Source organism: Ceratosolen solmsi, unplaced genomic scaffold (assembly GCF_000503995.2).
Source record: "Ceratosolen solmsi marchali unplaced genomic scaffold, CerSol_1.0 scaffold15, whole genome shotgun sequence".
Taxonomy (NCBI): Eukaryota; Metazoa; Arthropoda; class Insecta; order Hymenoptera; family Agaonidae; genus Ceratosolen; species Ceratosolen solmsi.
In genome coordinates, this window is record NW_011948434.1 from 1,834,314 (window position 1) to 1,846,720 (window position 12,407).

A 12,407-nucleotide genomic window follows, 5' to 3' on the forward strand; every position below is an offset into this window, starting at 1 on the left:
GATTTATACTATGAACTGCTATTTTTAAAAGTTTTATTAAAAATATATAATATAGCTATAATATTTGCCATCTTTTAGAATTTTATCTAATTTTAGAATTTTTTAAAATATGGTTTAGAATACAATTACTTAATATTACCTAACTTACTGTAATTTTCGTTCTGATATACATATTAATAAATTAATTAATTATGATAATTAATTCATATGATAATTTATAATAAAAATTAATTACATCTAAACATTTTTTGTATAAGCAAAATTTATTTAATAATAGTAATTTAATATTGCTAAGTAAAATTTAATATCAAGAAAATACTTTTAATATTAAATATATAATTTTGTTATGATTCATGAAATATATAAAACCATTAATCATAAAATTCTTTATTATATAATTGAAAACTGATCATGATTATTATTCTACATAATTAAATGTTTTAAAATTAATAAATAAAATAATAAATTGATTTCCGATTCTATTTAAAAAATTATATTATCATTATTAATTGTTTCAAATAATACGAAAAACATAAAACTAAGAGAATTTAATAAATAGAGTTGTTACAAAATTATTTAATATAAAATTATTTCACATAATTATGCAAGAAATAAATAAATTTAATTATTTAAAAATAAAAATAGAATTTTAAATAATTTCCTTTACTTTTATTATATAAATTATTACAAATATTCACATTTTGTATACATAATTTCTATATTATTAGAACATATTTTACATTAAATTGAACTCAATATTATGAATTTAGTAAATACAAGCAATATATATGCTTATTTTATATGTATATTATTTTATATTATTTTATATGTATATTTTACATTTCTTTAATACAAAACCCATAAATATATTTGCATATGGTCTGAAATCAGATTTAATGCAATTATCGACACAATTACTAAGATTTTCCTAAAGGACTATACTATATATATTTATATATAATTCTCTGTAATGTAGAATATATTTTAAACAACTTACATGTATCGTATCTGCATTATATAATTTTTGTAATAAAACTTATAAAATAATACAAACTAATAATCCAGAAAAATAAAAAATATAAATAATATAATAAAATAATAATAACAAATAATTTTTTATTATGAATAATTCTTTATATTATTGGAAGTACAAAAAATTCATAAAAAGTTTTAAAAGATTCCTTCATTTCATTTCATTATAAATATTCTCATAATAATATTTGGTGCAATTACATAAATGAATGAAATGTTCTAAATACTTTAATAATAAAATATATTTAGCATTTATTAAAAAGATATTGAATTTGGTATTTATAACAATCTATTATATTATATGAAATAAATTATTATTGAAAAAGTATTAATGTAAATTTTTTTATTTTATTTTATTCATTGGTGTGTACTTTTTTTATCAAATATTTGCTGTTAGTAAAATAAAAAAAAACATTCACTAGATTATGTTTAATAATAATATAATATATATCGATTATAAATAATACTGTAAAAGTAAATGCTGCTTTCTAGAAACATAAAATTATTTTATAAACTATAGTTTATATTGTGTTGGTATAATACATTATTATTACTATAAATTGAAATATAATGTAAACATTTCTGTTTTTTTCTTTTTTATTAGTAAAATCTTTTATTTGTTCTGGAGAATGTTCTGAATTACATTAAAATTTTTTAAAATATTCCTCCTATTTTTATGGATTTATTGTATTCCGAAAAGCTGTATAAACTTAAATATGTTTAGTGATTTAAGCTTTTCAACAATAGCTATGAATAAAAAGATTATTATGGTAAAGTTTGATATACTAATAAATACTTTTGACAAATACATTAATCTTGATTTAATATGGCAATGATTGTATTATTTACATAAAAAGTATTTATTATGTATTTAAATCATTTTCTTGATTATATTTAAAATAGAAATCTAAAATTTATGTGTTTATTCTAATGATATGAAGAGAAGTTATTTCGGTATTACTGACACAATCAATGAAAAATAATTTCATGATTAAAAAAAAAGTATATAAATTCTATGCATAATAAGTGACCTAATCAATGTTAAAAAAATCCAAATGTGTAACATATAAATAAAAATGTACGTACAATCGTAATGCAGAAGTTTGCGACTCATGAAGAAAACGTGGATATAGTTAAATGACCCAGCGTTCAAGGCATTGATAAATAGACAATAAATTGTTCATCTAAGGAGTAAGCATAGCAGATAAATAAATAAATAAATATTTTTCGCAATAACGATTATTGTACTTACAGATTTTGTTTAATTTTGAAAAATGCAAATAACTAAGGTCTAAATATAAACTGTTTCAAAAAACTATCGCAGTAAATTATTTTAATTAGCATTGATTAAAATTATTTTGGTACAACTGATTGCAAATTTATTTAAGATTATAATAAAATTATTGATGTGAATTTATTAATTGCATTTATTTATCAATAATTACATAAAATAATAACATTTCTAATTGGATATGACATACCTAAAACCCATTAAATGCTAACGACGGTATATATTGAATGGATTATTATTTATTTTTATTATTTTTCTTGTTTAAATTTGAATATTAAAAATGTTTCATTTATTTTCTATATGTACGTAATTTGAGCTATTAATGTAATAACGTTTATTAAATAAAACTAAATTCTATAAAAAAAAACATGTAAGGCAGAAAAACATTTAATACAAAAATGTTATACATTGATAAAAAAAATTAAATTCTACTTTAAATATGTATTTATTTAATAGATATTAAATTAGTAATTTTGAAAAACAATTATTTTATTATTTATTAAAAATATATAATTATTTATTTATTTTCAATCGTATTGTAACAATTTAATTTATATCTTAAGATTTACATTTTATTCATTTATTGCTCATATATTCAATTTATTATATATCTGCATGATATAATAAACTATAATAATTTCATAATTTTCAATATTTTCGGTTAAACAATCTATTTGAGAATTTAGAATTTTAGAATTTTATATAAACATTTAATTAATTTTAATGAATAAATTATATTAAATAATAATCGTATATGTCCAGTTCAATTTTGTAAATAGAATGTATATATTTTGCTGTAATATATAAAACTTGAATGTATTCGGAAATGAAATAAACTGATTATTGAACTTGTTAAATGAAAATCTTTATATTTCCCATGAAACACGTAAATAACGAATATCTATGTCAACAGTAATGTACTATTAATCTCGGATATTTTAATAACGCATTTTATATACTTGTAATCCACTATACAAGATTGAGTGTAAATAAAAATCATAAATACTGCTTTTCTGATTCATTAATTATAATAGAAAACATGAGGTGCTTTTATTCATGGAACATTCTTGAGAAAAATTTTAAAGTTCATGAATTATTATTAAAATTTTTAAATCTTTTTTTCATCGTATAAAATTGTTGATTTCAATACTCACAAATATCAGAAAATAAGTACAAAAAAACAAATTGACAAAATTTAAATACACTTAAGAAAATTTGAAAATAGATTGTACATCGATTAATACTAATGCATATGAAAGATTCGGAATGATACACTGATACATACATATAAGTGGATGTATATTCAAATATTTTAAATAAAATTTACACATTTTTTTTCTTAACTTGTAACCAATATATTTAATATTCGAATAATTAAATTAAAATAATATTTTCAACAAAAACAAGAATTCATTATATTGGGAATGGAAAAATATACTAACATCTGAGCGATATTTCTATTTACTTTAAATTTAATAGATGAATAAATATTCATTAAAGTTTTGTAAACACATAAGTTAAAAAAATATAAGAAATTTTATAAATTTTTTCTATTCTTCATTTAAATCATCGGTAAATATTTTTAACTTGACATACATCACATTTATTTTACAAAAATAAAAGTTCGTTATATCTTATTAGTATAAAAAAAATGAAGTAGATTATATGAAAATAGCAGATGCTAATCAATTTTAGTAATTGTAATTATGATCGTATTATTAAGATCTCAATTTTGTTAAATAATAAACAAACTATAAATAATAGCAATACATTAATTTGTTGTAAACAATTTCTAATAATAACTAAAACCTTTTATTTTTGAAGTATTGTAGCATAGATATAAATTGTCAAATGTATCGATTATTTAAAATTTTGCAACAGATATATTTATTCTAATTCAAAGTAATCTTTTATAAAAATAAGATTTATAAAATTTAAAAAATAAAGTTTTTTTATTTCAATTTTATCGAAAAGGCCAAGTTCAACCAAGAGATCTAAGCAATAAGTAGTTTTATTAATATTATTCAATATTATTTCAAATCATGTAATATCGATTTAAATTTAAGCTACTAACAGGAGATCTAACTTAACTTTGAATTATCAAAGTATTGTAATGTCATTGATAATGTAATTATATTTTATAGGTATGCTAAATAAAAATAATAAATGAAACTAATCGCAAAAAAAAATGATAAAAATTGTATTTAAATAAATAAATTTGTGTCTGTGTATAAATACACCTGTAATAATCTTACGTCACTAAATTAGATGTAAATATATGAGATTAGATAGATTCATTAATCACTCTTTTGTCAATAAAATATAACTCAATACCATTAAAACATTCATAACAAAACATGCATTATTAATTTAATTATTAAATAAAAATTAAATCGCAGAATTGCTGATTAACCGAAACTGCAGTATATAGAATTAATTTATATATATAGAATTAATTCGAATCTTTATTAAATAAATGATTATTATATATATTTTTACATTTATTAGGAAAGTATATAGATATAATGGTTCAAGAGTATATAAATTATTGCTAATTGATGTCAAAACCAAATACAAAAGATATTAACTAATTATTAAATCCATAATTGCAACTAATAGCTTCTCAATTTTTATATTTTTTCAGTATTTGATGTAGTTAATCATTCTAAATAATAATTCTTAGTAAGTTGATCGCTTTGGTAGGCACAATACTGAATGCAATATCTTCGCATAATACAATTACATAAAAGATAAATTAAAAGTAACTACAAACTATTAAACTATTACATAACTGAACAAAAATTGTTAATTTATTCAATTTACAAAACAATCTTTGTAACTTATAATTACTTACATTTAAATTTAATTAATATATATATTAATTATATAATTGCTTTGAAAGGTAAAGACAAATATTTGAATGAAAATTAAATTAATTTTAAAGATATATAAAAATCGCTATTTATTTGTAATAATTTAAATTGTTTTAAAAAATGTATTATATTATATTACTAAAGATAATTTTATGCGATAAAACACTTGTTCACACAGAACAGATAGTTTTTTTAGATACATAAAATTACATATTAATTTATAAAAATTTCATATTACGATTTCATAATTATTGATTTGTACATATTTATCAGCAATAAATTAAACTATTTCAGCAATGATTGTATATTTATTGTGTATGTATATTTTTTAAGGAATCATCTTATTATTAAAAATTTTGTTTGAATATGCATGCAGAATATTCCGAATATTTTAAAAATATATTTCATAGCATTGAAAATATTACGCACAAGAATGATTATAATAATTTAATGATCTTGGTAGAACTTGAATACAAAAACACATTTCATTTAAATGGAAGTATATTACTCATAACTTGTTAGTTATTACTAAAAAATGATCTTCACATTGCTTATTTAGATGAGATCTATTATTAATTAAAGTGTTTAATAAATAATCAATTGCATCAATAAATTAATCAGAATTTGTATTAAATAAAATTCTTAGTACTCATACAATAAAAATTAATCATTGAAAAATCTTTTATTTTGTCTTGATATATTTATTACGGTTATACCCTAATTCTATTGTTCCAAAATATTACTGAATAATTAAAAATATAAAATTGATAATAAACCTTCTAAATAATAATAACTAATCCATACAAATTTCAATTGTCATTTTAAAATAATCGATAAAAATTAAATCTATATTACCAAATAGAGAAAACTTAATCCATTCATTAGGCAAATTATGCAAAATAAATTATTGGATTTATATTAGAATTAAAATGACTATTTGTACGTATGGTGCCTTATTAATGACTAATAATTGCTATTTTTATATAATAAAAAAAATTAAAAAACACTAGAAATATTTTATAATAGATTTCGAGTGCATTTTTTATTTTTTATTTTCGAATTATTCAGCTTACAATTTGTTATTTGAATAGTTCATATTGACAATAATATATTTAGTTACAAATTTGAATGGTATTTTTTTTTATTAATGACAAGTTAAATGAATTCTAACGCATTTAATTTAAAAATAAAAATATTCAAAATTCAAGAAAAATCACAAATTTTTTTTATTATATATATTTTGTTAACCATATATAATCAAACAAACCATAATTTATATAAATATTGTTACCCAAATGAGAGAAAAAACTAAATATATAGAATAAATTTAAACACTTCTTTTTAAGATTGGTATTAAAATTTTATGAGTTGAATTATAATATGGATTGATTGTATGCATGAATATTTAAGCTAATAAATACAAAGAATATATTGGTCCTATTTTCAATTAAATTATGTATTGTCGAATAAAATGTAACAAACTGTTGTTTTTATTTTGAGAAATCATTAAGTATATTGGAAATAAAATTGAATATCAATAGAAAATTGTACAAAAAAAGTTCAACCAGCTTACAATACAAAATAACAAAGGGAAATGTTTTATAAAAAAAATGTTTTAACAAAAAATCACGATAGTAATTTACAATACTGGAAATTAATCGCAACTAGGGAAACGGTATTTCAATATTGATTTTCCTAAGTACTCTTCCATCAACTTAAATATTTGTGTTAAGATGGCAGAGTGCAAATCAGTCTTCTTTCACATTATCACAAACAATGTAAATTTGCGCTACAAAATTCTGCTTTTCTAATATAAATGAAAACATAATACTTTATGTCAATTAAAAGATAAAAATACTTGTGAGCAAAAAATTGAAAATTTTGCTATTCTAAGTTTATGTAAATATGAACTAAAATATAATCACACTATTACTGCTGAAATAATAGAGAAAACAAATTAGTAAATAAAAACGAATTGTTATTGAATGTTGATCTCATTTTTTGTTGTTTTTTATTTAGGAACGAAAGCCTTTCTATCTCTGTCTTACTTTTTTTTCTTTTTTGACAAAAAAATTAAAATTTCACATGCGTTGATTTTTAGACGAACTCAAGACAAAAATATATTTTGGCGCAAATAAAAAAGGTAACTTCTCATTTTTCTTTTTGTCGGACATTCATTTTTCATTAAATTTCAAATAACATGATGACTTCTGAGTTCGCCTGTACAATTTCAAAAATTAACTTAGAATAAAGTCAAGAACATTGAATTATTGTGTCCTAATTTTTTTTTCATTTTATCAATAAATTTCAAAAAAATTATTTATTTACTGCACCCTCGGCGTCAATTGAAAATGCAATTTTAGAATGGAAAATAAGAATTATAAAATATTCTTGTTATCTCTTTAGAGGAAACATCCTTTAAATTTTAATGTCGGATTTTTTGGCTAAGAGACGCAGGCTTTCTAAATTCTTTTTTGTTTTATCGTACACATATCGTGTAATTTCCATTAACTTTACTTGTTCTTTTGACTTTTTAGCAATTTTTCAGTCTTGCGACGTTTAAGAAATTCTGAATCATTGTATGGGAATCGCGATTTGTCACAATTCAATCAGTACGTACGGAGATCTTTCCGTTATTTCCAAAATGTTGTTCCCTTTTTCATTTATATATATATATTTTTTTAGAAGCTACTTTTTATCGAATTTGTATAACGAAAGTTATTTGCCTTCGTACTCACTTGTTCGATAAATTCGTCGATATTTCAACAGATACAATGTTTCTAAGTCGTGTTATCGAAAAAAATCATACACAAACCGAAACTTGTTCTCGCTTCTTACGTATTGATTTTTCGTGTGCAATCTTAGATTTAGATTTTATTTTTTATATTCGTAAAACGAAAAATTTTTAGACCGCCGGCAGTTGAATTCTAAATTTTGAAGAAGAATTTTATAATTCTTTGAATGACTGAAATTTTTAGATTTTTTTTTTTTTTTTTTTTTTGTTTACTTTCATTTGCCAACGTAAAAATAATTCAAAACTCTTATCGAAAATTGTTCTGTAAAACCAGATCTTAAAACCAGTCAAAATATTTTTCTTTAATTCAAAGTACGAATACTTCTAAATAACAAACATTTTCGATAAATGCCCGAATTGTTTCCGTTGGTATTAAAATAATATAACGCGAAAGAGTAAATTGAAAATCCTATTGATTATATTCTTATTAATTTCTATTAATAAACAAAGGTGTATTATAATATTTATTGCGTATTTTTTTCGTATACAAATTTGATGTAAAGGGATTTAAAATTTACTCTTCCGTGCGTACGAAAAAAACAATTTCCATTCGTACGAGATGGATAGTTAAACTACGTTTTTTTTTGTTTTTTTTTGTTTGTTTTTTGTTTGTTTTTGTTTTTCGGAACCTCCTCAGTTGTCGCACAAGGTTCCGCAAACTGACACAGATGTTAGCCGACTCTTACATAATCACTTCACCAGAAATTTCCCAAACGCTTATTTATTACAAATTTTCTTTTTTCCAAGATGACGCACGACATCATTGTAGGAATTTTTCTCAGATGTCACTCAATTCGCTTATCTGAGAAGAAGACATAAAGTTCATCGTCGCATTTCTTAACAATTTTCATTCGTCAATAGTAGAGTTTATCGTATGATATTCGGAACAAATACGACGTTGAAATTTATACATATCTTATTTCCGAAGATGCCGAATATTTCAGACACTGTTGCAACTTTGTTTAGCGCAAGTATAAAGAGATGTACAATATAAACGACACATCATTTTGCATATTGCGGTTTGTTAATATTCTATAATATATCTTTAAAATATTGTGAAAAGTATAACCAGTGAAGATTAGCCTGCGGACTTGAAACAAATCACTCTTTGCAGTGGTTATATAATCGTTAATAAAATATTTCTTAAATTTTTTTTTAATTTACTCACGCTTCTTACATATATGCAACAGTTCTTTCTCATTTTATACATTTCTACTTTAAACGAAAATATCGCCATTAACAGCGATATCACATAATATGTAGTTTGTCGAAAAAAAAACGAAAATTTACATACTATAAAAACAAATAAGGTAAGATCGAAGGAAGAAAGATAAGGTTGAAAGGAAAAATGGAAAGGAAGGATCATCAATTATTATACCCATTATTGAGAAGGAAAAAAATACTTCGGATTGTATGGGATGTGGTAATTTTGTTAATAGATGGAATAAAATAACAGATTTAAAACGTTTTCTTCAATCGACACTTACATACAGTATACATATGCTCACTTTTTCATTCATTACATTTTAAGCCGCTTTGTTTGTAAAATTCACCCCCTTCTTTCTATTAATAAATTCATGAAGCATTCGTTTAATCGATACTTAATATGCAAATTTCTATTACTCTTTTATAGAAGGTAACATCATTTAACACGGCAACGCCATTAATTATTTCTCCATATTGTACGTACGAAATTTATCGTACTTAACAATTATATAACTCATACACTCACACGGTACATTTTGTAATTTTATCACTGCAGAATTCTATTAATTACGTACTACTGTACGCTTGTAAACTTTCGAAAGCGGATGCTCGATATCTTACCCATAAGTTCGCTTTGCTTATTACCCATTAACGAAAAGCTTCATAAATGATTTTACAAAAAACTGAGCAAGAAATAGTTCACTGCGACAGTGAAGGTATTTTCTAAATTTCTTTGAGTAAGATTTCACGTGGATACAAATTAACGAAAAATCAAAATAAAGTTAAATATCCCAATTCAAAATATTTTGTTAATTTATCTTATTTTGATTTATTACTTTGTTCACTTACCATTTTTATATATTATATTTTTCATTTTAATTTTTCGAAGTGTCCTACTCTAAAGAAAGTTGAAAAGACGTCTTGCAGAAACAAACAGAACAAAGAGAAGAAACGCATACATTGCTAAACGGTTTATAATGCGTTTAGTTATATAATTGTATATATTCTTACGGTACATTTCGATGACACTTGAATTTACGTTATTCGAACAACGTGTGATTAGGTCTGTGCGCGTAAGTTTATTTAGTTTTATCACTCTTTAATAATATATTTACAAGACAATTGATGGAATTTTTTCGCGCATAAATATAGTAAAACAAATAAAAATGGTGTCTTTATCAACACTTTTTCACATTTCAAATCGCAAATGTATTGGACACTGATAAATGAGCTGCTTATAGCTTTAGTGTTTCTAATATGTGTCTGACTACCTTTACGTAATATCACCTCAAAATATTTACTATTTTCACGTAATATTCGTATTTACTCTCAATTCTATATACTCCTTTTATTTCAAACATCTCGCCACATGCTCACTATTATTTCCAATTTTTCATTTAAATGAGAATATATACGCTAATCACATTATAATCTTAACAGCATTTTAAACCGTTCTGTCGTCGTGCGCATCCACATAATTATGGAAAAGATTTTTCACATTGAGGAAGAGAAAAATCATCTTATAGTGTAAATCGAAAAATATGAAAAGAAAAGAGAAAATTGTTGTCGTGTTTTACTCGTTAATATCTATTTCCTCTCTCTTTCTCTCACACTCTATCAATCACATTCATTCTCTCATTTTATCTCTCTTTCACTCTTTCTCTTCCAAGTAAGTCTAGGTCATTTTGGCTGGTGGTGCCGGCTTTATGATAGTATTTCTAGTTTTTCCTTCTCTTCAAGTGTGTACAGTTTTGTAAAATCGTAAAGATTGCAATATGTTGAATTCATATAACTCATCCACAATGCGCAAAAAATGTTCGTTTTGTGAATTTTTTGTACAATTTATACTGTAAAAATCGAGAGGCCTTACATTTTTCTATTAAGTTATCCTTTTAAAGTTAAATATAGACATTTTGTTAATTTTACAAAGAAAATTTGTAACGTTAACAAAGTTTTTCGTGATAAATTTTCTCTCACATAATATTTTGACGTTTCGCAAAGATGTAAATAAGTGCATGTACTTTTTTATATGAATCCAGGTGAGAGTTCTTTCGCTACTCTCATTTCATATTTCACAGACAAAAGTACATTACAATGGAAAATAATACATATATATATATATATATATATATAAATACGATGTCTGCATATATCAACATATGGCCTCCCGATACAGGAAAAAGGATATATTATCCACCAGCCAGTTTAGTTTATAAAAATAATTGTATAAAACTAGTCAATTTAACAACTTCTGATACTCAATCACATGTACCATGAAAATTCGCCCGTAAGTGGTTCGATTAAAGAGGAATCTCTTAAAAAAAATTTTTAACTTAAAAATTGAAATTTCTAAATTTTTTTTTTTTCAGAAATACTAAGATTCTCATAATTTAATCACTTATACAATAAAAGTAATATCCAATTATTTCAGATTGTTTGTAATAGTATTTCAATTTGATTATTAAATGCCTATCATTGAATATTATATTGATCTTTAAAGCAAAAATTAATACTATATCTACTTTAAAAAATTTAATTTTAAATAATTGTTTTAATATTTTACTTACATTATAATTTTAAAACTTTAAAACTTAACATATGATTATTTTCAAAATTATGTAAATAATTTTTACAAAATGATATACATCCTTTTTACCTTTGGTTTAAATCAATTTACTACAAAAAACATTGTAAATTTTTGTAAACGTAAATAACTAAAACATATAGATCATAAAACGTATTTAATGTTTATTGTATGTGCTGTTTTTTTGTTGAAGCAAACGAAATATTCTAATTTCAATATACAAAATTAATTTAGAATTTCAATTTGAAAAATAAAAATTAAAATTTTAACTATTGAGATTTCTCCTTAGAAAAAGGAAAAAAAAATGAATTATGGGTGTTTTATCAGGAAAATAAACTTTTATCTTTTTCAAGTTTCCCTTTTTGGATAATGAAAACTGATTGAATTTCAGAGTTGTGTTGACAGTATTAAAGCTGGCAAAATCAAGCCATGGTAATGTGACGATTATCGTACAAGTATAATTTTTGTATCGAACTTATAAATTTTTTTTAAAGCTAGAATAAAGTATAATATAATATATATATATATATATATATATATATATATATATATATATATATATATATTATATTTATCATTTATTGACAATTGATCATCGATTTAAAACTTTTACGCATGTCTCTCTTA